This window comes from Tamandua tetradactyla, chromosome 16 (genome assembly GCF_023851605.1).
Source record: "Tamandua tetradactyla isolate mTamTet1 chromosome 16, mTamTet1.pri, whole genome shotgun sequence".
Classification (NCBI taxonomy): Eukaryota; Metazoa; Chordata; class Mammalia; order Pilosa; family Myrmecophagidae; genus Tamandua; species Tamandua tetradactyla.
In genome coordinates, this window is record NC_135342.1 from 16,829,466 (window position 1) to 16,855,381 (window position 25,916).

The window sequence follows — 25,916 nt, forward strand, 5'->3', positions numbered from 1 at the left end:
GCCTTAACACCTGGCATTCTGCAGAGGTGACAGGAAAAATATTGGAATGAATACCCAAAGGCTGAATTCTAATCCTGAGTCTGTTACTAGCTTATTGTGTGACCCTGAACCTGCCTCAACTTCTTTAGAAAGTTGAATGAAATATTCATATTGACTATCTGTGGTTGGTTGAGTTTTATCTCATTTGCTTTAATCTTTCCGTGGCAAGTTTTTACACCTGAGAGAAAAAATACTGGTCTTGGGAATTATTTCCTGAAATAGAGTTTAATTTTCTTGCTGCCAAACTATATGTAACATCACTCAGAGTAGTGGCTCACACTACAGTTTCACAAGTGTGTATATGTGTGGATTCTGATAATTTTTTACTCTGTAGGGGAGGAAGTGAAACACAATTCAAGTTGAGAAAGGAATTTTACTCAAAAAATGTATTTTTAACTGTTTTAAAGACCTTTGTTAAGGCTGGAGTTTGAGATAGCTCTAGGGTGTCAGAGAATAATGGGGAAAACTCAGTTTAGCAGTCAGAAATACCCAGTTGAATCCTTGGCTCAGCTGCCCACTAGGTAGGTGACCTTTTTGCAATTGGTAAATTGTGACAGTATTTATCTTGCAGATTTTCTGTGGGGGTTAAATATAATGCAAAAAAAAAAAAAAAAAGAGCCCACACATAAAAGGAAGTCAGTGAATGGTGCCTTTATTATGATGATCATCTTCATAATAAAGATGAGAGAGCAGAGAGAGAGCATAGTAGGAGAGAGTCTTTCATTCCTGAAGCAGCAAAGTTGTCTTCATTAGATGGGTCAGAAAAGGGCTTTCAGCTCTACAGAGCCTTCCAAGAGCGACTGGGAGCCAGCCAGCCATTTCCTGAATTTCAATCCATGTCCTCTGGTGTCTGTGCAATAGATCACAGTAGACCATCTAAGATACCAAATTGTCCCATGAGCTTCTCCTGAGAGAGTCTTTTCCTCATGAGGAGTAAGAAAAGGCTCACCTTTCTTGTTGTAAGATGATGATCACAGCTGTAATCATAATAATAATACCATATACTTGGTCCTTTTATATAGGCCAGGTGCTGTATTAAGTCCTTTAAATATATAATCTGATTTAAAGTTCCCATCAGTTTGGGGCAGTATGTATTATTATCCCCATTACAAGATGAGACTCTCAAGCCTCCAAGAGATTAACAATTCAAAGAACCAAGATTCAAGCTGTTACCGGACAAAGGCGGTGGGTTCTTTTGCCCCATCTGCTCAAATGACCAATTCCTGAGACACCAGGGTTTCAAAGGGAGAAAGAATTCATTACTAGGGTTTAGCAGGAGATCGGAAGGTCTATTGGCCCCAAACTCTTCAAACTGCAGTTATTCTGATAGTTTTGCAGCATTAAAAGATGGGTGGGTTTTGGGATAACAAGCTCAGTGGCCCCAGATGATGTGATGAAAGTGATTTCATTGTGGAGCGTGCACAGATTGAGTTCATGCTTAGTCAGAATGTATGTAAGAAAAGGGTGGCCTTAATACGATCGGTGCAATTTTTAGTGTTATAATGAGATATAGGTGACTTACAGGTTAAAGTCTAAGCTACTGTGCAGACCCATTTTGGTCCGATCCAGTTTTGGTTATCAAGATAACTTTGGACTTGGGGTGGGTTAGTTCTGGGCTGACCCAGGACCCTTCATTAATAAACATTAGGGCCTGTTTTTGGTAATCACAAAACTCTAAAGTTGAAAATTTTGATAAAGGGGTACGTGTGAAGATTAGTCACAAGGTTTTCACAATCGCAAAGGTAACAAGATAAAGGCTATACAATCATTTTCAGAGACCAAGGCAGCTGGATTACAATGTAAAGATTTCAGGTATTTCTTTCTGTCTACTCCTATATACCAGAAGCAAAAAGAAATATCTACATAATGATTCAGCAATCAAAATCATTCCTTAAATCTTAATTTCTCAATTACAAAATCTGCTTATTTACTGCTCTTTCCTACTTTCCGTGATGCCCTGCAAACCTAACTCAGACTCCCCAGTCACTAAGAAATTACGCTAGTAATTTCTAATGTGTAATTAGTATTTCAAATTTAGGTCAGTGACTGAGAGTTATTATACTTTATTATGTGACCTAACAAAAGTGTTTACTGTAGTACATTTGTCTGCATTACTTTCAGAGAAGGGTATGGTATTCTTTCACATGTACTTAGACAGAAAAGAAATATGATCCAGACTGTATCTTCAACAACCAGAAGGTACTCAACTTAATAATAATCGCAAATGTTTTAATTGCAAATATGTATGAAAATGCTATGTACCAGGAACTATGTAAGCATCTTATATATGTTATTTCATTTAATCCTTGCAACGATTTCTAGGAAGTAGTTACTATTAAAATTCCCTTTGTACAGATGAAGAAACAAAGGCACACACAAAAAAACACAATTGTTTTTGAAAGAGTTGATTAAACATCCGTGACAGGAAAAAGTCGAACAAGTGAGGAACACAGAGCAAATGTAAATCCAACCATCATTCTTCACTGATAACTCAAAACAATGACAGGAACAGCAACAACGTGGGAGCTGTGCCTTGACAAAAGGACATTAATGATTGATTTGCAAATAAATTGAGTTTGTAGATCCCAGACTTCGAATTTCACACCAATGAGCCACAGTCAGCCAATATGCTCATTTTGCTTGGATTTAGTCCTCAGAGATCTACTGTATGTATTATCAACATCTGGTCTTGCACTAGTCACCACCACCACACTTTTCTGTGCTTTTCCTGGTATTTTTTCATGAGACCCAATAATCTAGTTTTCATTATATTAGTCACCACTGTTATTTTTCTTTTAATATTCAAAAACAGGTTGTCATGCTGATATTTACAGACTGGACACCTTCATTTATGGAATTAATGATACATACTAAGCCATCTTACTATCCCATAGTCAACCTCCTCTAACTTCTCTTTAACTAAATCAGGACCTGCTCATGCTGCTTTTCATTAGTTGATGAGAAACCTGGCTTTCCTTTTATGAAATTGGTAGATTCATATATCCCCAAAGTGATCACAAATCTGTGACATCCATTGCCTGATTTTTGGAATTCTTAACTGAACATCTTATTTCAAGAATATGGGACATAGCATGAGCGGTGCTTAAAGTCAGCATTTGAAAATGAAATTAAGCAGATTTTTAAAAAATTGCTAATCATACTTCTCTTTTTTTCCTAGAGATCATACTTGCCTTAACAAACACGTTCCCCAATGTAAATACTAAATGCTTACTAAAAGGCTAGGTGCTGGGGATGCAAAGACGATTGAGACATATCCAAAAGAACTGAAGAAGACAGGGACACCAAAGCCACTCAGCTGACCGTCATCTTGAAATAATGGATTCGGTGTAATAATTCGTCACCCACATTCAGTTCTGGCCCTTCTGACACTCAGCATCAATTTTCCCACCAGAGCCCTGAATTCCTGCTCTCATATTCTGTTCTTCCACAGTTGAACCAGAACAAAGGTCACCTGGAATGGAAATGAAACTCAGCTGTTTCCAAAGGCGCAAACATCGAAGTTGGCAGTTACACTGAAATACAGGATTAAGAGACTTCCTCTTTAAGATCAAAATTCCAGATGATCCAAATATGGGCAAATGAGCCCCAGCGGAACATTCCACTTTCTGTGCTGAATCCAGGAAAGAAGCAGAAATCACCATAGAAGCAATTCAGTTTCACTCTCTCCAACCCCGTGGACTCCATGCTAATTGCCTACCCCAACAGTGAGATCGCATTTCAAACTATGGTCAAACACAAAACAGCCAAGTCAATCAAGCATTGAGTATTCAAGCACAATTATCCCAACACATGCCCAAGTACCAGCAGTGAAGCAGCTTAATTTGGGAGCAGCTCCATAATCATCTCTCTGGGCAGCTGAGATTTTATCCTCTCCCCTCGGGCCTCCTGTTCCGGACACTGGGCTGGCTCTCTCAGTGAGAGAGATCACAATGGGAGCCATCACGCCCCCAGTTACGGGGCCTCATTTAAATTCATGCTAAAGGTGGGGGCGGGGGAGGGGGCAGAAGGTCTGCCGTCGTCCCCATTGTTGGGGAGAGATGTGTGGGAGCAGATGGTGAGGCTGGTCACTCTGTCTGGCTGACAAGGGCTCTCTATCAAGTCCCCAGGGGACTGCGGGGCTTTTTCTTTCCACTCTCCACTCTGGTCCTGTGTGTTTTCTCAGTATGAGGGGGTCTGTTTCTTTATCACCCCTCAGACTTCCAGGAGGCTGAGTTGCCTTGTTCTTCCACTACTCGCTGCTCGTTCTCTAGGTTCTCTCTGGACCAACTGATTCTGAGCCTCCAAGGGCCCACAGGCTGTGAAGGAAAGCAAGTGATTTCCTTTACCACTAATTGATGCTGTGCCTTCCTCCAGCAGCTCCTGACTGGCATGCTCACTTGGTTATTTAATAAATTACTCCATGGCCTTCACTAGGACTATTGACATTTACAGCTAGACAACGCTTATAGTTAGGAATGGTGTGATTAACTGAATTTCATAGCCTTCATTCCTTCTTTTAAGATGTCACCTCTGAAATGGGGTAAGCAGGCCTTCTTTAGTGCTTTAGCCTGACCTTAAAATCACCTTGCAAAATACGTTAAAGTCTAAACAAACAAACAAACAGATAAATAAAGCATGGGTTGCCGATGTGACTCCCTATTTGCATTGCCAAGGGACAAAGATGGTGTCAGCTTTTCTACATATAACTCTCTCCAAATCATTAGCTGTTGAACATAAATCTTGGCCTCAAACCCTGCTCCCTTTAAGATTCCACACTGCTCATGCCAAGGCAGCTTTTCCTTGCAGTTTTCAGTTAAGATTTCCTCCAGCTCAGGATGTTAAATGTGTTTTCATTTTTAAATTGTACTGGCAGCCCAGTGCTCACTCGGGGCATGCCTCTATGAGACCTGGATGAAGGCAACATCGGCCCAAGGAGACTGGTGTCTGAGGTTGGGTGGCAAAGTTAGGATCAGAAATATTATCATTTCTTTCCCCTTATCTAGCTGGGATTAATATTTTCCACCCCAGGGCTTTTCTCTGCTTCCATATTTCATTTTTCACCCATCATTATTTTGTTTTTGCATTATCCCCCCTTGTCCATCAAACTTCTGAAAGCCTTGAAGGCAGAGATTGCGATATTCATATTTGTAGGTTCACAGCTCAGTATTATCCACTGATACATCAGAGCAGCTCAATCAATGATGAAAGCATGAATGAATAAGAGAAATTAACAAATGGTGTAGAATGTAAATGAAATTGGAAAGGAGAAAGAGTGTTTACCCTAAATGTCAAACAGTCCTCTCTGTCCTCCATGCTCCAGTTCTTCTAACATTCCTATATGCTACTGTAAAAAAAATACATTTTACTTGGAAGTAAAATGGCTATGATTAATTAAAAAGAAAATCTGGAGTCACTTAATAACCAATGTCTAAAAGATCGAAGAATTCTAAGTGCCCAAGTGCCTGTGTCTGATGAAGATGAGGCCACCACTTGCCAACCTGTACAGGTAGTTTTGCAGGAAGTACAGTGGACACACCTGAGAGTTGCGGCAGGGGCTTAGTATGGTTTCTGAGCCCCACCCAGCCCCGTGTGAGCCCTCTGCTGCCAGGGGCTGCCTGCAGAAGATGTGGATTCTTTCAATGTCGTGCTGCCTTAGAGCCTGGGATATGAAGTGACACAGTTGGGGGCGGGAACCATTTCCTCCCAACCTCCCTTAGCAACACTGCTGCAGTCCCCTGAGGATGTGCAGCTTCCAGGGTATCAGAAAATGGCATCCTTGGCACAAACATCAAGACTTTTCAATGGGTAACTATGGCAGCAAGGCACCTACATGTAGCTTCCTAAGACATCATTTTGGGTACGGGGTTGGAAAGGAAAGAAAAGGAGGAAATGGACACATCCATTGTAGGAGAGAACACTGTGTAAATAGCCACAGGGAAAGCCAAAAATTGACAATTTGAAGAGGCTTATATAGCTTACTTAGCTGATAGAAGTAAAAATCCAAGATACGTGGATTATGCACACTTTTCTTTGCATGTAGACCTAACCAGAAAACCGATCTTACACACATAACAAGGCACTCTCCAAAACTGAAATCATTGAACACTCTGCTTAGAAATCAGTGTCTCTATAGTTTGTGTTATATCATTTTCCTAGCCCAAGCTCCTCTAAGCCACTCAGCCTATTTTGTATCTTTTTCCAAAAAAAGTTGTTCCAACAAGAATTCAAGACAGTTCACTTTAAAATTGATCAGCAAATACATTATAGGCACACTGCCACCACCCTTCCCATACCCATTACAGACATTGCTAATCAGTCAAGAAATATTTCTTGCTGAGCCAGAGTACAACCTTAGAAGAATCCTGCTGAAGCACAGGATATGGGTAGCCTCTACCAATCAATCTGTGTTGGCATTTGAGGTCACTCCTATTTGTCACCCTAATTTTAAAATATAATTATAAATTCCAAGCATTAAAGCCCAGGAAATGAGTTTCACTGATCAATAGGTACTAAGAAGATCCTATGATGCAACCTTTACTATCAAAAAGGCCTGTTTGCCATGCCAGGAACTGCTGCCAGCCTTCACAGGAACCCATGGAACATAGCCTGTGGGATGAGGGGAAGGGAGTCATGATGGGATGAAGAGCTTGCACAGGTGGCAACTTTAAAAATTTGCACTTTTTTTGTGTGTGTCCTTATGGAGCTAGTGGGTGTTCATTTGTACTGGGGATGAGGAGACCTGTGAGAATTCCCAGAGGAGTGGTATGCTCCTTTGAAACTGTGATGTACATCACAAAAGCCGTGTTCTTTCAATCCTAATCCACACTTGTGGGGGTAGACCTACTGTTTAGGGTGGAACCTTGGATTAGATTGTTTCCATGGAGATGTGACAGCCAATTGTGGGTGTGATCTTTTGTTTAGATTATTCCTGTGGAGGTGTGGCCCCACCTATTTAAGATAGGTCTTGATTAGTTTGCTGGACCCAGAAGAGCTGACACAGGGAAACATTTTGGAGAAAGTGTAGATATAGACATTTGGAGATTGAGACAGAAGTGGCTTGAGTGCTAAGCAAGGACTCACAGAAATAGCCAGAAGCTGACGAGAAGAAATCTCTGGTCCTGGGGATGCTAAACTAAGAGATGAAATCCAGAGTTTTGCTCCAGAGCAGCTAAGGGAGACCTACAGACTTACAGAGGAAGCCACTGGAATAGAAGCTGGAAGCAACAGAACTAGGAACAATGACCAGCAGACACATGCCATGTGCCTTCCCATGTGACAGACATCAGCCTTTCTTTGGGGTCAAGGTACCTTTCTCTGGATGCCTTAGTTTGGGCATTTTTAAGGCCTTAGAACTGTAAATCTATAACTTAATAAATCCCCTTTATAAAAGCTGACCCATTTCTAGTGTCTTGCATTCCAGCAGCTTTAGCAAACTAAAACAGGTAGTTTGCTAAACTTTTCAGGATTGGAAGGACACAGGAGAGGATTAGGAAGTCCATTCTCCTTGGCCACCTCTCTGTAGAAGTGAGAAGAGAAAGCATTGGTTCTCATTTCTGTTTCCCTGGGACATGAACGTCATAATATGTAACATCCCCTCAGTCGGTATGAAAATAATCCAATCCGGAAACTAACAGAAAAACACCACAACCAGCCAGGACCTTCTTCTCAGACTTTTCTTCCCAGTGCCTAGAATAGGACATTTGAAGTGCCAGTTGCTTGGTTTTGGCTTTGATTTTAGCTATCATTAGAGTGCTATGTGCTTTTCATGTATGAATGATCTCATCTGATCTCCACAAAAACCATGTGAATTAGCCCCATGTTTAACTGAATAAACTAAGACAAAAAAGACCACAATGCCACATCCCTTCCCATACCCATTACAGACATTGCTAATCAATGTCTGTAATTGTTAGCAGTCTTAGCACCTGAATGGCCAAATCTGTGCTCAGATCAGGTTTGTGATAATAAAGCCAACGCTCTTTGGCAACACACAATAATTCCACCTTGGACGGTAAATAATCTGCTCACCTTGATTAACTTTAAGAACCACCTCAATAACTTTCTTCTCTTTCTTATAAAGCCTCTGGACTGAGGCTTTAGAGAGTCTTTTTTTCCTAGCCAACCCTAACCGGATTTGATAATGGACTAACAGAGAACGCCCATATGGTCTAGTGTCATAGCGCCATAATTCAAGGCACTCTTTTCTAGGTTTCACTCCCCAACTAGTGACTATCTAAACAAGATTTTAAGAGCCTCACTTGTGTGATCTATATTTGATTGTTTTACCAAGAGTAGTCACGATTATATCAACATTATAGACATTCCTTATAAACTGTTTATTGTTGAGAGTAGAAGACAGTGAAATGGAAGTAAGATCATTCTCTAGATTTCAATTCTTCAATCAGTATTTATGCTCTGGGGTGATACTAAAAATATTTAACAGCAGGTATGACCCAGGTATCAGCAATGAGAATGGGCTTCATTTTAGTGCTGGGGCAGGTGGTCCTGGAAGCTCTCTCCTGTGCTGGGTATTATCAACTCATTAATTGCTGGATTATGGGGAAATGAGTTAGGATGGTGGGATGCAAGAGAGGGACTCAATGTAGCAAGGATTTACCCATGTCTTAGTTTCCTAGGGTTGCAATAACAAAGTACCACAAACTGGGTGACTTAAAACATCAGAAATTTATTCTCTCACAGTTCTGGAGGCTCTGAGTCTGAAATCAAGGTGTCAGCAAGGTGATCCTTCCTTGGATGGCTCTGGGGAAGAATCCATCCTTGCCTCCTCCTAGCTTCTGCTGGTTGCAGGAACTCCTTGGCATACCATGACTTGAAGCTGCATAACCCTAGTCTCTGCCTCTGCCTTCACTTGGAGAGTCTTGTTAAGAACTTTTCAGAGATACTAGTCTGGTTTTACATTATATATGGTAGTTTTAGGGAAAAATAAAGGCAAGTGGAATCATTTCCCCAAGTGCTGAAAATGTAGAGAGGTTCAAGGAGGGCTTGGTAAGCCCAAGGATGTCAAATCTGAGAAGACTAGTGTCTTCTCAAGTCCTTAGAGGTGTCTGTGATAGAGATTGTGGGAAGATAATCTCTGTCACAGGGGATTATTAGGGTGGTTGAAGGATGAATCTGACCCACTGATGATATGCTATGGGACTGTGGAGGTTGGTTACAGTAAAAATTACTAATAGGACCAACTCCACACCTGGGTCTCTCCAAACTTCTAACCTCTAAGCATTCCCAGCACAGAAGGCTTGCAGTATGGAGAATCAGAGGCTTGTACAATCATTGGAAGGTCTAGGGAAGCAGAGAACAGGCAGGTCATCGCTGAAGATCTCTGCCTGCAATACTGAAACTGGTGGTTCCCAAGAAGCTGCTGCAAATGTCAATAATCTCTGGGAAGCTCTGGCTGCCAATCTCAGCTGGCAACATTCAGTGAAGGATTTGAAAAAGCCACACTCAGTCTCTCTGCTGCCTCCAGCACAAAGCAGGTAACTCACAGGAGCTTGCTGGAAGCTTCTGCAAGCCTCAAGTCTACCATCTGTCCACACATCTGCCTAAACTGCCTCTGAAGTATAATAGCCCCTTTTTCAATCACCCTTCCAAATCTCACATGAGTGGCTCTCACTGGCAGACCCTAACTCAGAACCATATGGAGATGGGATTCTGGTAAATAAGGCTCCCAGCTTCTCCTCCACAAGACCTTGCAGGTACATGGAGGTGATTTCAAGGTGATTTCAGATAACTCCACACAGCACGGTAGAAGCCATACCTACTGAATGAATGAGTAAATGAACATGGACGTCAACCCCTGAATACTTTGAAGAAATCACATCTTTGCACAGCCCTTTAAAAGCTAATAAGGAATATTCTAAGGCTTTGCTGGCTGAGAGAATCTTATTTGGATATTGTCTTAAGTATGGATCTCAGGCGATCACGAATAATCAGTGGTTTTCAAATTTATGAAAGAGATGAAGCACCTGGAAACAGTGAGGCACTTTGTAAAACCCCAGGCTCTGCCAGCCTCCTTAAAATATCTGTGTAGTGAGCTCCATTATATGAAACACAAACAATTTTATCAGGAGAAAAAATTCTATATGTAGGCAATATAAAAATCACAACTGGGAGCCCACCTGTCCACAAAGAAACAAGCTGTCAAACCAAGCATGATCGACTGTTTCAGAGTTTTCCCATTAATATTCATTTGCTGCTTATTCATTTCTTTGGTTGTCTGCTACTGCTTGCTACCAGACAAGTGGTAGCAGACGTGAGATTTTAAGAATGAATTTTGGAAGAAATTTTAGGAAAACTATCTCCTTTAAAAGAACCGTTTGTTTTTTTTCCTGCAAAATTTGAAAGAACTGCTACCATTTGAGACTAATACTAGGCAAAACCTGTACCCAGCATTCCGCTGAGCAGTTTGTAATAGTGCAATGGATTTGGATCAGCCACCTGAAAAAGTAATAAAGCATTGGCCTATCAAGTACAAAACAAATTTAAAAGATAAGAAAGTGATGGCAACTTGCCACAGAATTACTCCAACAACTTGTTCCTACTAGAAACATTTAAAGATGGAAACCTGTAGTGCCTTTCCAAACTGAGCTTCTCTGAACTGCACATTCCTAGAAGTCCTACACCAGAAAGTTCTTATGAGTGGTTCAAAGTCATGGAAATTTTGCTGACCTAATAGACAGTTGTAACCAATCCGATATTCGAAACACAATCCAGGAAATAAAAAGGGCCTTCTACTAGAAAAACAGGAAAGTTATAGAAATTTAGAGCTGTAAGAGTGTGTGTGTGAGTGTGTGTGTTTTTGCAGCTCAAGAGCATGACCTGGAGTTTTGACACTGATATATCATCCCCTTCCTAGGCTTACCTATCTAGGAAGATAATAGAGATATCTTCTTATCTTTCCTAAATATCTCAAAACTTACCCACAGGCAGAGAAACCTTCTGAAAAATATGGAAATAGAACATTGACTTTCCCCAGACTTGTGTGATGCACTGCGTTGTTGCCAGAGCTAAAACTAGATGATTGAAAAAAGCATTGGAAAGAAATTTTCCAGAGGGAACGACTTTGGGTTGGGTGGCCTAGACCTAACAGCAGAGTTAAGTTCAGTGGAGTTACAGGCAAAGCATATCCTGAAACTTGAACCCACCTCTGATCTGTCAGCCTGGTTGCATGGATGACTCCTCACTACCCTTAGAATAAATTTAAGCTTCATACTGTGGCCTGCAACCTCCTAAATGGTTGCGTCTCCATCCACTAATCCAGGTTTCTACTATTCTCCTTCCGGATCACTATTCTCCAGCCTCACTAGCTTCCTTCATGTGAATCAAATACAGTGAACATGTCCCAATCACAGGGCAACCTGCTAAGTTCAAATCCTGACTTGTTCTGCTCATTTGAGAGTCAGAGGCCATTCCTTACCACTCTATTGAAAAGAACTTCCATTATCTCAACCCAGCCACTCTTCTCCCATTTCCCTCTTTTATTTTCTTCATAGCAACTTGACCACTATCTGAAATTAAAGTATGTGCATAATCGTACAATCCGTTTCCCCCACTAGATTGTCACCATCATTAAAATGGGAATCTTCTCTATCTCAACATAACATGAATGAGTTGAAAGAGCTGTACAACCAAGAGCAATAACTCTTGAAGCATGTGCAGTCTCTTCTACTTATTCCTTTATTCTTTGATTGATTCAAAAATATGTGCTAAGCACCTTCCCTGTGCCAGGCACTGTTCTATGTGCCAGGAGTGGAACAATGGAAAAAGCTCCTGCCCCCCCTGGAGCTTACAATCTACTGGGAAGAGACAGCCATAGTTATAGACATACCAATGACAGGTGTGCCATGAAGAAAAACCAGGTTAGGTATGGAAAAGTAGAAGGGTAGGTTGGTATTTTATGAGCTACTCAGCAAAAGCTTCTCTTCAGAAATGGTATCTAAGCAGAGATCTGAAAGATATGAGGAAACCACTATGGGATACAAAACAAGAGTAAATGTTCCTCCAAGCAGAGTAAATAGGAAGTGCAAAGGCCTCGCGGTGACGTGTGCTTGGCCTGGGCAAGGAACAGCAAGAGACCAGGGTGGCTGGAGTAGAGAGTGGGAAGGGTAGAGAAGGACAAAATGAGGCCAGAGGGTTCATGCGATCGCTAACCACAGAAGCCACAGAAGCCTATGCTCGTGTCTTAGGGGAATCAGCCAGCTCCTGGGAAAGCAAGTGTTCAGTCCCAATCTCTGTGGGACTAACAGGGTTTCAGTATGGATTTCATCAGGCACTCTTACTTAACCACATGTCCATGATGATGGCAGACAGCCTTGAGGGTCATGTCAGCATTGCCACTCTCCTGCAAAGAGGCAACACATAAGATGAAGAGGAAGAGGACTTCTGTAGAAACAAAGCAAGCCTGGGGTACCACAGGGAAATTTGGGGAGGAAAACAGGTGGAGGTAATGTCCTTTGTGATCCTGCTATTAAAGAAACTATGATTTTATTTTGACCTTTTAAAAGTAATCTGAGGTTAGTGAGAACTGGATATTTATGAAATATATGTAAAACTATGTCTGTAGGTTCACAATTTCATTTGCTCATGTGAACACATTGCACAGATATTCTCAGATATCTCCGTGGAGACAGACTTGGAGTCCATGCCATGCCCCTCCTTTTACACTGAGGAAACAGGTCCAGCGAACTGAAGTGACTTGCCCAAGAGTGCACAGCTGCTTAGGAGGTGAAGTCCAGCTGCGCCTCTGTCTCCCCTCCTCCCAGGTCTTTCAGGACACAGCCCTGGCTCCTGATTAACACGTGTAGTCCATGTGGTTTAGGCATATGCCATAGGTACCTGAGGGAAAGAGCCTGTCAGGCACAAGGAAGGAAAAGGAAGAACTGTGTAAATTACTGCCATCATGCCACGGACCTAAGAGATGGAGGACTGATGGCAATGGGCCAGTGATTTCTTCTTGTTTTCTACATCTCACTGTTACTTCCTTCCACACTTTGTGGCTATTCAGGAACGTGATGACTATACAGAAACCCAGAGAATAGAGATCCCATTGGTAGGCAAAGCAGTGTTGAACGTTTGCTTGAAATTCTCTCTCCCAAATTTAGCCTTTGATGCAGTGTTCAGCCAATTTAGTGCAGATTCTGATCGTGCAGTTCTGGGTGCCATGTGTGTCTGTGTGTCCTCTGTGTCTGTGTGTACATACAGGCTTGCAAGCATCTGGGTTTTCACTTAGTATCAGCCTGCCTTCTTGGACCATTTTAACAAAGCCCTGCCTGGAAAAGCTGATTGTCCTAAGTGATATGATAGTGCTCTTCTCTCTCTCCCCACAAATGTTTGGTCCATTTAAGTCTGGTCCTCTTCAAGGGAAGGCTGGAAACAGAAGCACTGCTACTTGAGGATAACTGACATCCCTCCCCTTCTCCACATGCCCTCTAAACATCATTAAGCCTCAGTGTTCTTCCCTCATCATTTTTCGCTCTGAGGATCTTACCTCCTCCCATGATTTCTATGGTCACTCATTCATCAGCAACTCCCAACTCTTTAACACCAGCTCTGAAATGCCTTCGTAACTTCCAGCCCCTAGGGCAGCGTGTAAGTCCTACAGGGAGCTCATTCAAACCCTTCCCTTCCTGATGGAGTCCCTGCCCTCTCAGGAAATCATTCTTCCTCCTTTATTCAGTTAGGAACCTGGGCTATCACCAACCTAGTTTCCCAAGCTAAAAATGCCTCCCCCTCACTCTTCATGTCCACTTGGCCGCTGTGTCTTTTCAATTCTCTGTCACGTCTGCCCTTACCATCACCACCTTGACCTTAGCTCGTCTCCTGCCTAGACTTCAACAGAATCTTAACCATTCTCTCTACCACTTGTCAAGTCCACCTGTGAGAGCCAAGAACTCACAGTTCCTGGCCCTCTTCAAAAGAATGTGCCACCACCTCCAAGGGAAATCCCTAAACAGGAATTCCACATACACTTGTTTGGGCCTGAACATTGCTTATGGAATAGGGTCTGCAGGGGTTTCTCCTTTGAAGAACATGACAGGTAAATGTATACATGCTGGTATGTTTGCTTAAAAAGAAAACTGACCTGTTAATTTATTGGCACATGCCAGTTGGAAGGGATGGGGTGCTGGTACCCTTTAGATTCAGAGAGATCTTTTGGGGATTTGGCACTTTCAAGACACATGAACTCTCTGAGCTTTGACTTGTCCAGCTGTAAATTCGGATATTAGCAGTATCCACCAGGCAAGGTTGCATATTAACTGTGATGGTGCGTGCAATGCACTTCTCACTCTGCCTGATGCCGAGTAATTGACGTGAGAGTCATGGCTTTCTTAGCCCTGCCTAGTTACATCTTCCTTCCCCACACGTGCTTCTCCGCAGCAATACCTGTCCAGGGCATGAGCCTCAGGACAATCTTGCAATGTGCTGCACTTGAGGGGAGTTTGAGGTAAGCGGCCTTTTCTTCTGAGTCCGTAGCCTGGGTGTCAGGCAAGCACTTCCACCGGCTGGCTGACATATGTGGCCTGCTGCACACTAATACATGCCATACTTCTTACCATTCACTCTCATTGACCACCAGTATTTCAATCTACTCAATTTATTTTAACCTTTGTTCCCCCATTATTTGTTCATTTCTTACCCATATTTTTTACTCATCATCTGTCCACACCACAGATAAAAGAAGCTTCAGATACAAGGTTTTCACAATCATCCAGTCACATTGCAAAAGCTATGTTATTACACAATCATTTTCAAGAAGGATGGCTACTGGAACACAGTGCTACAGTTTCAGGTACTTCCCTCTCGCCACTCTAATACACCATAAACTAAAAAGGGAATACCTATATAATGCATAAGAATAACTTCCAGGTAATCTTGGACTCTGCTTGCAAGAATATCAGGAATTCTCCAAATAGGGAGGTTGAATTTTTCCTATTTCTCCCCATTCTCCCAAGGGGACTTTGCAAATACTTCTTTATTCATTGTTCAAATCACTCTGGGATTTATCAGGACATCACACTAACCTGGTCAAACCAACAAAATCTCATGCTTTATTCATAACTTTTAAACATTTGAGTGATTCTGCTTTTCATTTAATAGTACAATAGGAATTTCCCCTTTAAAAAATTATTGTGTAAATAACAATAAGAAGACTCATTGCCCTCTCCCTGTCTATGTGGGACATGACTCCTAGGGGTGTGGACCTTCCTGGTAACATGGATCGGGTCAGAAATCCTAGAATGAGCTGAGACTCAGCATCAAGGGATTGAGAAAAACTGCTCGACCAAAAGGGGGAAGGGTGAAATGAGACAAAATAAAGTGTCAATGGCTGAGAGATTCCAAACAGAGTAGAGAGGTTATCCTGGAGGTGATTCTTCTGCATTAAACAGATAACACCTTTTTAGTTATGGTGGAATGGAGAGGCTGGAGGGAACTGCCTGAAAATGTAGAGCAGTGTTCCAGTAGCCTTATTTCTTGAAGATGATTGTATAATGATAAAGTTTTCACAATGTGACTGTGTGATTGTGAAAACCTTGTGTCTGATAATCCCTTTATCTACCTTATCAACAGACAAGTAAAACATATGGAATAAAAATAAATAATAGGGGGAACAGATGTTAAAATAAACCTAGATTGAAATGCTAGTGATCAATGAAAGGGAAGGGTAAGGGGTATGGTATGTATGAACTTTTTCTGTTGTCTTTTTATTTCTTTTTCTGAATTGATGCAAATGTTCTAAGAAATGATCATGATGATGAATATGCACCTATGTGAGGATATTGTGAGTTACTGATTATGTATGTAGAATGGAACGATCATATGTTTAGAATGCTTGTGCTTCTTTGTTGCCATATTTAAAAAAATTTTTTTTAAATTAATAAAATTTTTAAAAATTATTGTGTAAATAAAAATTACCGAATGAATGAAGGTAGTTTATAAAGACTTCCACGTGGATAGGGTGGAAGCCTTGCAGGTGAGTGACAATATCTGCGCTATCAGTGGGGATAGAGGAGGGCAGAAGGTCAGTCACCTTGAGACCGTCTAACCTTGAAGGTTCAGGTGCTCCGGGGGCCCCCAGCCCTGCTGGGGTTCAGGCCGTAGCTTAGCGACCTCCTTTTCTGAGCTCTAGTGAGTGGTGAGCCTCTGCCTTGGTCCTGGGGTCCACGCGGGTCAGCGGATGCGAGGGCTCCAATTAATTACTCGGGGCTGGAGGGGCACCTCCCATTCCAGGCTTCGGTTACTCTGCCCCGGAGCAGCCTGCTTCCAAGGCAACCGGCCTTCCGGGAGATTCCGTGAGTTTGCACGAGGATGCTGCAGCACCCACGGAGCTTCGAGGGCCGTCGCGGGGTTCAGTGGCCTTCTACCACCAACCTGTTAGGTGTGGCCTGCGCGAAAAGCAAAGCGGGCACTCTGGGGAGTGGCGGCGCTTTGGGGACGGGCTCCCGGGAACTCGGGGAGAGGAGCATGCTCTCCCCCTCTAGGTTCTGTTCACCCAGGACTCCACCGGAATCAGAAGAGGGAAGGAAGCTGGTCTTATTCCTAGAGGTTAAATATACTGGACAATTCCAGGAATGGTCCTTGTGTCCAAAAGCACCTGGCGGTGCCAAAGAGCCCTAGCGGTCCCTTAACACGCTGGGTGCAAGAGGCGGGCGGTTCCCGCGTCTCTCAGGGCCCTGATCTACCTTCACTGTCAGCGACACCGAGTGGAGGAACTTGGGAGACTCAGTCCTGGAACCAAGGGCGAGGTCTGAGAGGACCATGAGGAGGTTCAGGGGTTCCCCTACCCAGCTCCTGACTCCGCCAGCGCCTAGGCTCTGAAGGATATTTTCCTTTTGACATTCTTTTTATGTAGCTTAGGTCTACTTATCCGCTCAAATAAGAATAACTACATTATAGATGTTTTAGAATTGTCTCTATCCTTGGCAGTACGACAAATATTTGGACACATTTATTAATTTATATCACCACTTCCAGGATAATTTCGTTCATATAATCCTCTGAGTTTCAGAACTGAGAAGGTGCCAAGAACTGGATCCACACCATATAGTTGAGGTAAAACCTCTCTTTCTGAGTCATCAGAAATGATGAACTCTCAAAAGCTCTAAAAATGTCATTACATGATTTCGAAAAGCAGAAGTATCTACTTATTTTCTTTAATATATACATAAAATCTTAATGCCTTATATAGATTCACATTTAAAAACAATATTATCTTGCTGACACTTTATGTTGGAAAAACTAAGCTAAACTACTACCTACTTTTTAACATAAGGTATCTAGTTTTTATATTAGTTCCTAAACACAAGATTTTAAATTGAATTTTCATATCAAATAAGTTTCAACAATTATAGTACAAACCACTTGATATTTTCACTTCAGCTTTTATCTTCATACTGAGATCTTAAGTACGCTGATTTACCATACCTATTTATTGTAAGAACTTAGCTTGATTTGAAACGACTTTCATGATACTAGTAATTTGATTGTGATGCACTTTTTTTTTGGCACGGCAAGCTCCAGGAATTGAACCCAGGTCTCTGGTGAGAATTCTGCCAGTGTACCACCATTGCACCACCTGATTGTGACACATTTTTTATACTCCAATAAGGGAAGAAGAAATCTTTGTGTTTTTCACTTTTTACTTAATATTGTTTAATAAAATGATAGTTCCACTTCTTGTATATAAATATTTTATAATTGAAAATCAGAGAATGCCTTGCTTGTGTGCTGTTTAATCACTTGAAATTCCATACCAGCTGTGTCCCTGCTTGAGAACAAAAAATAAATGATCCATGCACTCTGAGACAGCACTTGTCTGAATTAGCAATATCAGGAAATAATTGTTACATTCCTCAGTTATATTCCTGTATATAGAGATGTTTAGGAATATTTAACATTTTCCTCATCATCATAATATTGCAATTGATGCATAAATATTTATAGTTATAGCACTATGTAAATTATCATGTTTATATATGGATTATCAAAATACTGCAGATCTTTAATGCTACTTAAGGTAGAAATAATCTCAAGTAATTAGTAGGGTAAGAATTGCCATTGCATAGCAGGAGATACTGTGTAATATAAATATTTGGCTATCAAGCCAAAGGAAAAATTTAATATTCACTTTGAAATTTTGTATGACTACTAAAATCTCTCTTGTTTTTTAGGGAGGGAGTTTAGAAAGTTTATTATATATATCATAGAAATCTCCTTGCCTGCCCAACTCCTCCAGTAAAAGAACCAACATGTTTATACATCAAACCTTAACCCACTTGCTACAAAATTTGAGTCTTAGTAATAAAATAGTTAATGGTAAATCTCAGTAAACATTAATTTCAAAGTAATCAATACTGTTCAGAAACAGGGAAATCGTATGTATCCTTGTTAAAAATTAAGTTTTTAAATGACTTTGTGTGTCTATTTGTACTTTAAAACAAACAGCCAAAGCTGATTGAAAAGATAGTACATGATTTATTAAAATAGATATTTGATTCATTAAATAATTTTGGCTCAGCCTCATATCCAAACATTCTTAGAAAACGTTTTAAATACAAATTGTAACTATAAAGTCCTGAGATTGATTGACTTTTTACAAACACAATAGAATCTTTATAGCCAAATGAGTTGTAGTTCTTTAAGGAATAATCATTCCAAGGATGCTGCAATGGCCTAAGGCAGTTTTGAAATTCTCTTTTCTACCTACCTTGATGAGAATATGAGTTTCATAATGTAATCATTCATTAGCTTTAGTCCCTAGTAGTATTCCAGTTCAATCATCCTTTATTTCCACCAGTTCCGGCAATTTTGAAAATAAACTATTCTTCATTCAATGTAGATTTGTCACCGATGAGGATATTCAAAGGAACCTAATTCAGGTTTTGTGGAGTAAAGTTGGTGTTCAGTTGCAGGCTGACAAGAGAAGATGCCTCTTGTGCTTGCACACAATGGCACAATGGCACCATCTGTCTTATTCTTTCATATCGTCTGCATTGCAAGCAGGACCATTAAGTAGGTCTTTACAGAAGATTAGAATTCACATGTGCAGGCAGCTGAGGGTGGCAAAGAGAATTCCCGCACCGAAGGCCAGGGGAATCTCCAAGAAAACCGTGGAGAACGTGTAGATCACATATTTACTGATTTCAAAGAAGGCATAGCTGCAGATTCACACTTTGTCCAAGGAGCGCATAGACACGGGTCCCGCGATCACATTCTCGAAATCCAGATTGTGATGCGAGTTGACCGGTGAGGATCTCGGTCCATGTCCAAGTCCGCGAACTTCTCGGGTCTGCCTTAATCGACGACGCCGCTGTGGCGTCTGTAGGCGCGCAGAGCTGGACTTGTGCCTCTCGGTCTCAGCCCCATCGCGGCTCGGCTCCGTGAGCAACGCAGCTTCCTTTCCCTTTGCGAACCGCCCGCTTAGCCTGGCGCTTCCTGGGTGCGCGGCAGTTTCGTGCTGCTGACTCCAGCTCCAGGCTCACCTTCCCCGCAGGTGTCCCGCTGCGTGGCCTAGGGAGGTGCGGGCCAGGCCCAGTGGGCAAAGTGGCTTCTGTTCAGCCCTCTCCGCCTCCCCTTCCTGGCCGGTTCCACAAAACCTAAAATATCTAAATTATTTCTTTCTACTTCCGTGGTTTCTGGTCTCTTCACCTTCATCCCAAGCACAAGGAAATTATTAGCCTTCGAAGTGAAACAGATAGTCTGAAGTTCACCAAGAACATAATGAGAAACATCTTTAGAAATAGCAGGATTGTAATTTGGAATTAGATGTAATAGATGGCACAACTGTCTTTTGAAATAATATTGAACACAGATTTTCATATACGAATTCCGTTGTTAATAGAAGGAATACGTGTGTGGGTTAAGGGTGGGGAAGAAGGTAAAGTCGGTTTCTTTGAATTAAAACAGCTGGAAAGAGAAAAGAGCAGTAGTTATTCTTCCAGAAGCTAGTGATCTGCATTACTTGGGGAGTGCAGTTAATTTTTTATACTAAATTAAGGCAATGAGATTAGGTCAGTAGATACTTTTACTTTAGTCACTAGCACTCAATTAGAATTAAATTGTAGATTTTTGACTGACAAACAGTGATAATTATTTAAAGTCTGAATTTTCTTTTTCTATTTGAAGTAATTCTGGGATGTATAGTACTGCTCTCCTTAACATAAAATTAAAGAAAAAAATTTCATATAGAAATTGTGGATATTTACCATTTTAAATACTTTGTTCTAAGTTTAGCACCATGGAAGGGGCTCATCTCACTGCTCACTTTGAGCTGAAGAGAATTTCTGCACATGGTGTCACCTAATTGCAAGACAGCATGAATCAGCAGCAATGACAGGTTATATTCATCATTCCAGATCCACTCTCCCCTCTTTCCACAGTGGAGACTCTTCTGTATAAACTACATCTTCAAATCTCCAGTCCTTTCTTGCTTACAGCTGTGTTAGATGATTGGAGAGCCCTGGAGACAGAATGTGGCATGAAGATGAATAAGGTAGTGTATTCATTTACCTATGACATTCCCTGCAAGGTAGCTTTGGTCTGGAAGTTTCCTTAAAAGAAGATCATGACTCATTGGAAGGCTAATTTATATGACTTTCTCTCCTAAGTTTCAGTAACCTCTCCCTTCATTTGTCCCTCTTTGGGGCTAGGGGAGATGACAGCTCTGCATGTGGTAACCCTGCTTTCTACACTATTACTTAGAGTTTACATATGTACAATACTTACTCTTGCACAGAACATGGACTACAATGGAGGGAGGAGGCTGTGATGATAAGCACACAGGATGAGAGTCTCAGATGTCAAGACTGAAGGTGAGAACTTCTCTCCACCCTCATACTTTTATTACACTCTGTTATAGAAAAACAAAACCTCAAACTGAAAGAAAAAATAGCAAATTTGGTAATCCCATGTGTGAGATGGAGAAACTAACCCAAATATAACAAGTAGAATGGGTGGGGACCTTCTGGCTTCTGAATTTAGAGAATGAAATGGAGAAAAAATGTTTCTGGCCATACTATCTCTGTGCTATGATAATGTTTTACCCCAAAAGTCAGACCTTGCCACAAGCAGAGCTGTGAGGTACATATGTGTGGGACCCACAAGGAGGCAAAGGAACTCTTCTGTGACTGACAAGTCCCTGCTCTGTGGGCTCTATGACTAGTCCCCAGACACATCAGTCACCACCTCAGACCAGAGGAATGGGCTGCTGAGGAATACAGACACATGATGCCTTTAAAGCAATGTAGAGTCTTTAAGATCACAAATCAGAGAGTAAGATTAGAATTATAATAATGAAATTGATGAGAATAAAATTGGTGGAAGTGACATATTTCAATGTATTTCCTAAGATATTAGTATGTTCTTTCACTGTTGTTGATCAATTTTGACACTTTATCATAGCTGGGCTGAGCCTTCTTGAGGGAACTTTAATTAGAACCATTGGCCAAATATGTACAATTCGTTCTTTGTAGAACAGGTGGCACAAGGATCAATGACTTCTGAGGCAAGCTGATTTCCATTTTTGGTTACTCAAATGTATAAGAGCAAATTTTTCAGGAAATGGATATTATCCTTAGGGTCCCTTCAAGGTCTCTATTATATGTTTTTGTCAACTCTTATGTTTAATATGGAAACATCTGGCCAACACATTTAACTCAAGTTTACAGCTGCTCACTCAGTCACTGCCTTTTCACATAGGTAAGTGGATGTGATCAATAACAATATCATCTCTGTCACTAAAACTCATGGTTCTTTTGCAGAAGTAACTTTTAAGGAAATGAGAACTCTAAGGAAAATGCCTCAGGAATCACAAAGAAATCTAAATTAAGAAGCTAGCAAAATCCAGGATTTTATTATGAGAGTGGAACTGTTTTCTTTTATTTTGAATGCTGTCATAATGCTACATAAACTTTTTAGCTAAAAAATTACCAGTTAAAAGATAGTGATAACTTCCCAGGGAATAGTAGCAGTTTTGATTATTTAAGTTCATTACAATACTAGTGCACACAAAAAAGCTATATAAAGGCTAGTCAGGACCTGGTATGCAGACTTAGACCAACAACGAAGGTTTGGATAAAACTTCTTAGGCCCAAGTATAGAAACACCGTTCCCTAAGTTTGGCTGTGAAGGAGAGGGAGAAATAGAGTAGTAGCTATAGAAATGATAGAATAAACTTCTGATTGTTTTTAATCTGTATATTATACTGCATATTAAATGTATTTAAATACTTATATGAATGAGGTAGAACAAAATAAAGGAATGGAAGAAGGTTTATGTGAGGGAGGGAATAATTGATGGAGTAAATATCCTGAGGAAGCGTCACAAGGAGTCGAGGCTGGGGCCACTTAGAAGGCTTGGTTTAAATGGGGGTAGATTTGGGCACAGGAAGGATGGAAAGAAAGTACTAGCAATTATTCAAGACCCAGTTGTGGGACTGAAATTTTATGGAGATCTTGCTTGATGACACCAAGCAAACAATATTTAAGATATGAAGTTTTCTATTGGGAGGGAGGGAAGTTGATCCTTCTAATCTGATGTCCATGCTGGATTATGTCATTTTAAGGAAGATGGTGATCAAGGCTCAATACTATATGATGCATCTATTTCTCTATGTGAAGGAGTAACTCCATCTAGAGAGACTGTAGAGAGAAGCAGAAGAAATTTCCAACAACTCAAGGACAGTGAAGTGCAAATGATCCAAGAGAAAGAAATCCTCAGAGAAATGTAGAATGAGCTGACTGAGACCTGCCACATGCCCAACACAGAACTGCTCCAGGTGAGATAGGACTTCCAAGCACAGAGATATAAAGCCATTTCCAGACAGTGTTGCCATGACACTGAAATGTTATCTACTTTGAAACGTTATTTACTTTCAGAGAAGATTCACACTGACTTTGATTCCAATAATTTTGTCTAATCACTTCTTTCTCCATTTTCCTGGTTGTCTTTGGGATATGTTTGCACTTTTAGTAGAAAACATAGGACAACAACATTTCCAGTATGATCGAGAGTACTAGCCACACAGACAGATTATCCAAAACCAAAAACTCTCTAACCAAGGGAAGGTTCACATCTCTGGATGCAATACCCATATTATGTTCCCTAGTTCATCATCATCTCTACTGAGTCACACAAAGCAGGTTCCTGAAAGACATGAGGCTCTGCTTGTTACAAAGGCAAGATGGGGAGAATTTGGTAATCAATTTTGATAAACTATAATTATTTTGTTATTTGATTTCCTGTTTTGTTTTAATTATTGTTTAAGTAGGGAGACTGCTCTCTTGGAACAAGACTATGCAATGCTTCTGGGAACCCAAATCATCTTCCCTCACCACAGACTCTTCATGAACCCCTTCCTTCTTAAATCTCATGTCATACCCTGCTCATCATGGTTTAGTTTCTGTTCCAATTATTCCCTTGAAAGAAAAGATTATATATATATATTAGTTTTAAAATACAAGAGTACTGGAGGGGAAGCAAAAGGGTAGTTAACTCTTGTGTATAGAATTGCACTCATTTTTCTCTTTCCTGTAGAATTTGGGAACCATATTGGAAAAGTGAGTTTATACTGACAGCCTTTTATTTTGGTGAAAGTTGGTCTCGTGATGAAATGGATGAATATTTCTAGCTATTAACATCTTTTTCAGTGGAAAATTTCCATTTTGGTTCCAAATAAGCATAACTAAGAGTCGGTGTTCCTTTGTCTCAGATGTTTCCTTCTGATGAGGATGAATTCAAATATACTGAAAATCAGTGTGACCCTCTGGGTTTTGTTCACCCCATTTTAACTCCATTCTCCTCTAACATTACTGAGCAGTTGATGCTAAGGTGTGTTAAAGAAGGTATGTCCCATAAAAGTGGAACATCAAAGCAGCTCAAGAAAGAGGGAACTTATCTGACAATTGGAATGGGGTTTGGTTTTGTGTCCATGGATTGCAATGACCAGGTCCTGCCCAAGCACAGTTGTCCCCCTATCACAGGCAAGGCCTCAGAGGGCAATGGTTGCAAATTTGAAATAATTTCCTTTGCTAGACAAGGAAAAACAAAGTTGACTAGTTCAGAGGACTATTTTCTTTTAGACCTTGAACATATTAGTAGGTAAGAACATTATTTGTCTTATTTGCTACTACATTCCCACTACCTAACACAGTGCTTAAAACATGGTACAATATAAATATGGGATGAATGAATGGATAAATGAGTGAATGAGCTAATACATTATATTATCATGAAAAATGTACTGCAATATATATTTAAATTATCAGGAAAGAGATTTCTAAAGTATAATGTAAACCAGAAGCAAGACATAAACTGATTTTTAAATTCACAGGCTAAGGAAATTCCATTACTTTGAAGTTTGAAATAATTATAGCATTCATGTATTTCATATAATTCCAGAATGAACAATATATGCTGGGGATAAATGAACATATTATGTAAAGTATTAGGGAAAGAGAAACTAAGACTCAAAATCTTGAAGAAACTGTCAGGAATAAATGACATATATATGAAATGATTAATCATAAATGAAATATAAAGGAAAAAACAGATATAAGTACAAAAATGGAAATTAATAGAGACAAAAAAATGGTAGGGAAAAATAAATCCATGAACTGAAAAAAAAAAAACAGCAAAAAGAGCCTAATCAATAAAAATGGAGAAAGCACAACTAAAAAGTTAATGGGGAACAAAATATTTAAACTATTCAAGAAATTTCATTTCTTCACATTATGCAAATAAATGTGAAACGAGTAAAATGGATAAATTTATAGGTATATGAAAATTTACCAAATTTGACTCTTTTACAGGAAATCTAAATATATCAACTTCTGCAAAATAAAGTATCAGGGATTCTTAAGGAACTATTAATTCCAGATTTAGATATATGCTTTGGAATCAGAAGGAAAATAAAAGCTTCAAAAATGATTTTATTAAATGAGTATAAGACTGACTTCTTTTAAGTAAAGAGAGTATGAGCAAAATGTTACCGATTATTTGTAAGAACTTTCTATTTGATATTTTGAAAACATCCACAGCTTTGACAGCTGATCAAATGGTATCTAAGTTAGTGTTTAATATTTATAATTTAGGAACTTTATCTGAATTGGTACACTTTTTCCTTGTTGCCTTGATTTTGAAACTTAATGCACAAACACAGGTTTTACAATGATTATCTGTATACTTTATTTAAATATGCATATGGTTAAGCTAACCAAGATATCCATTTTGGTGGTTCTAAGTGCATCATTTGTTTCCTTAAATTAAAAAAAAAGTTACTTATCGGTTTACTTTATGTTTTTGTGGAAATCATAATTTTTAAAGCATTTAAACAACAGATTAAGTAAATAATAAAACATCATAAATATAGATATTTCTAAGATAGGAAGGATGACTTTTAACAATGGAAAATTAATCAACATAATTTACTATTTTAAAAGATATAATTATCTCCACAGACAGTGAAAATTAATTTGGTAAAAATCCTTAATAAAGAAGGAATTGAGAGCTACTTCACAAGTATAATAAAATACATATTTTATACTTAAAGAAGAATAATGTTAAAGGGAGAGATAGATGAATCCTCTTTAAGTTCAGTAGTACATCAAGGATATACTTTACCATCCATATTATTGAATTTTGTTTTGTAAGTCTGATCCTACGCAATTTGACAAAATGAAGGAAGGGCAGAAGAAATTCCCATTCTGGAGGGGAGGCGAAAGTGTTATCAAATTCTTGCATTAAAATACAGAATAAATCATTATATAAAATATAACCAATCCTACACAACAGAAGATAATTAAAATCAAAATAAGGCAAAACATTTCTGAATTTTTCAGGATGTGCTAAAATCATTAACTGATGAT

At 39.9% G+C, this 25,916-nt stretch overlaps 2 long non-coding RNA genes and 1 pseudogene across 4 annotated transcripts in view; 2 read left to right on the forward strand and 1 right to left on the reverse strand.

Moving 5' to 3' along the window:
• LOC143658983 (multiple C2 and transmembrane domain-containing protein 1-like) overlaps positions 1–25,916 on the forward strand; it is a 484,136-nt pseudogene that overhangs the window by 76,060 nt on the left and 382,160 nt on the right. The window lies entirely within an intron of this gene.
• Positions 681–4,056, reverse strand: LOC143658988 (uncharacterized). 2 transcript variants are annotated; one of them, XR_013163396.1, is made up of 3 exons: positions 3,862–4,056; positions 3,272–3,511; positions 681–889 (listed from the first exon to the last, which is right to left on the reverse strand). It is a non-coding gene; the product is annotated as an uncharacterized LOC143658988 (long non-coding RNA). The 2 variants fall into 2 exon arrangements; XR_013163395.1 differs by having other exon boundaries at positions 681–1,016; positions 3,862–4,054.
• Positions 20,183–23,187, forward strand: LOC143658991 (uncharacterized). The gene is made up of 3 exons (XR_013163400.1): positions 20,183–20,545; positions 20,789–20,864; positions 22,616–23,187. It is a non-coding gene; the product is annotated as an uncharacterized LOC143658991 (long non-coding RNA).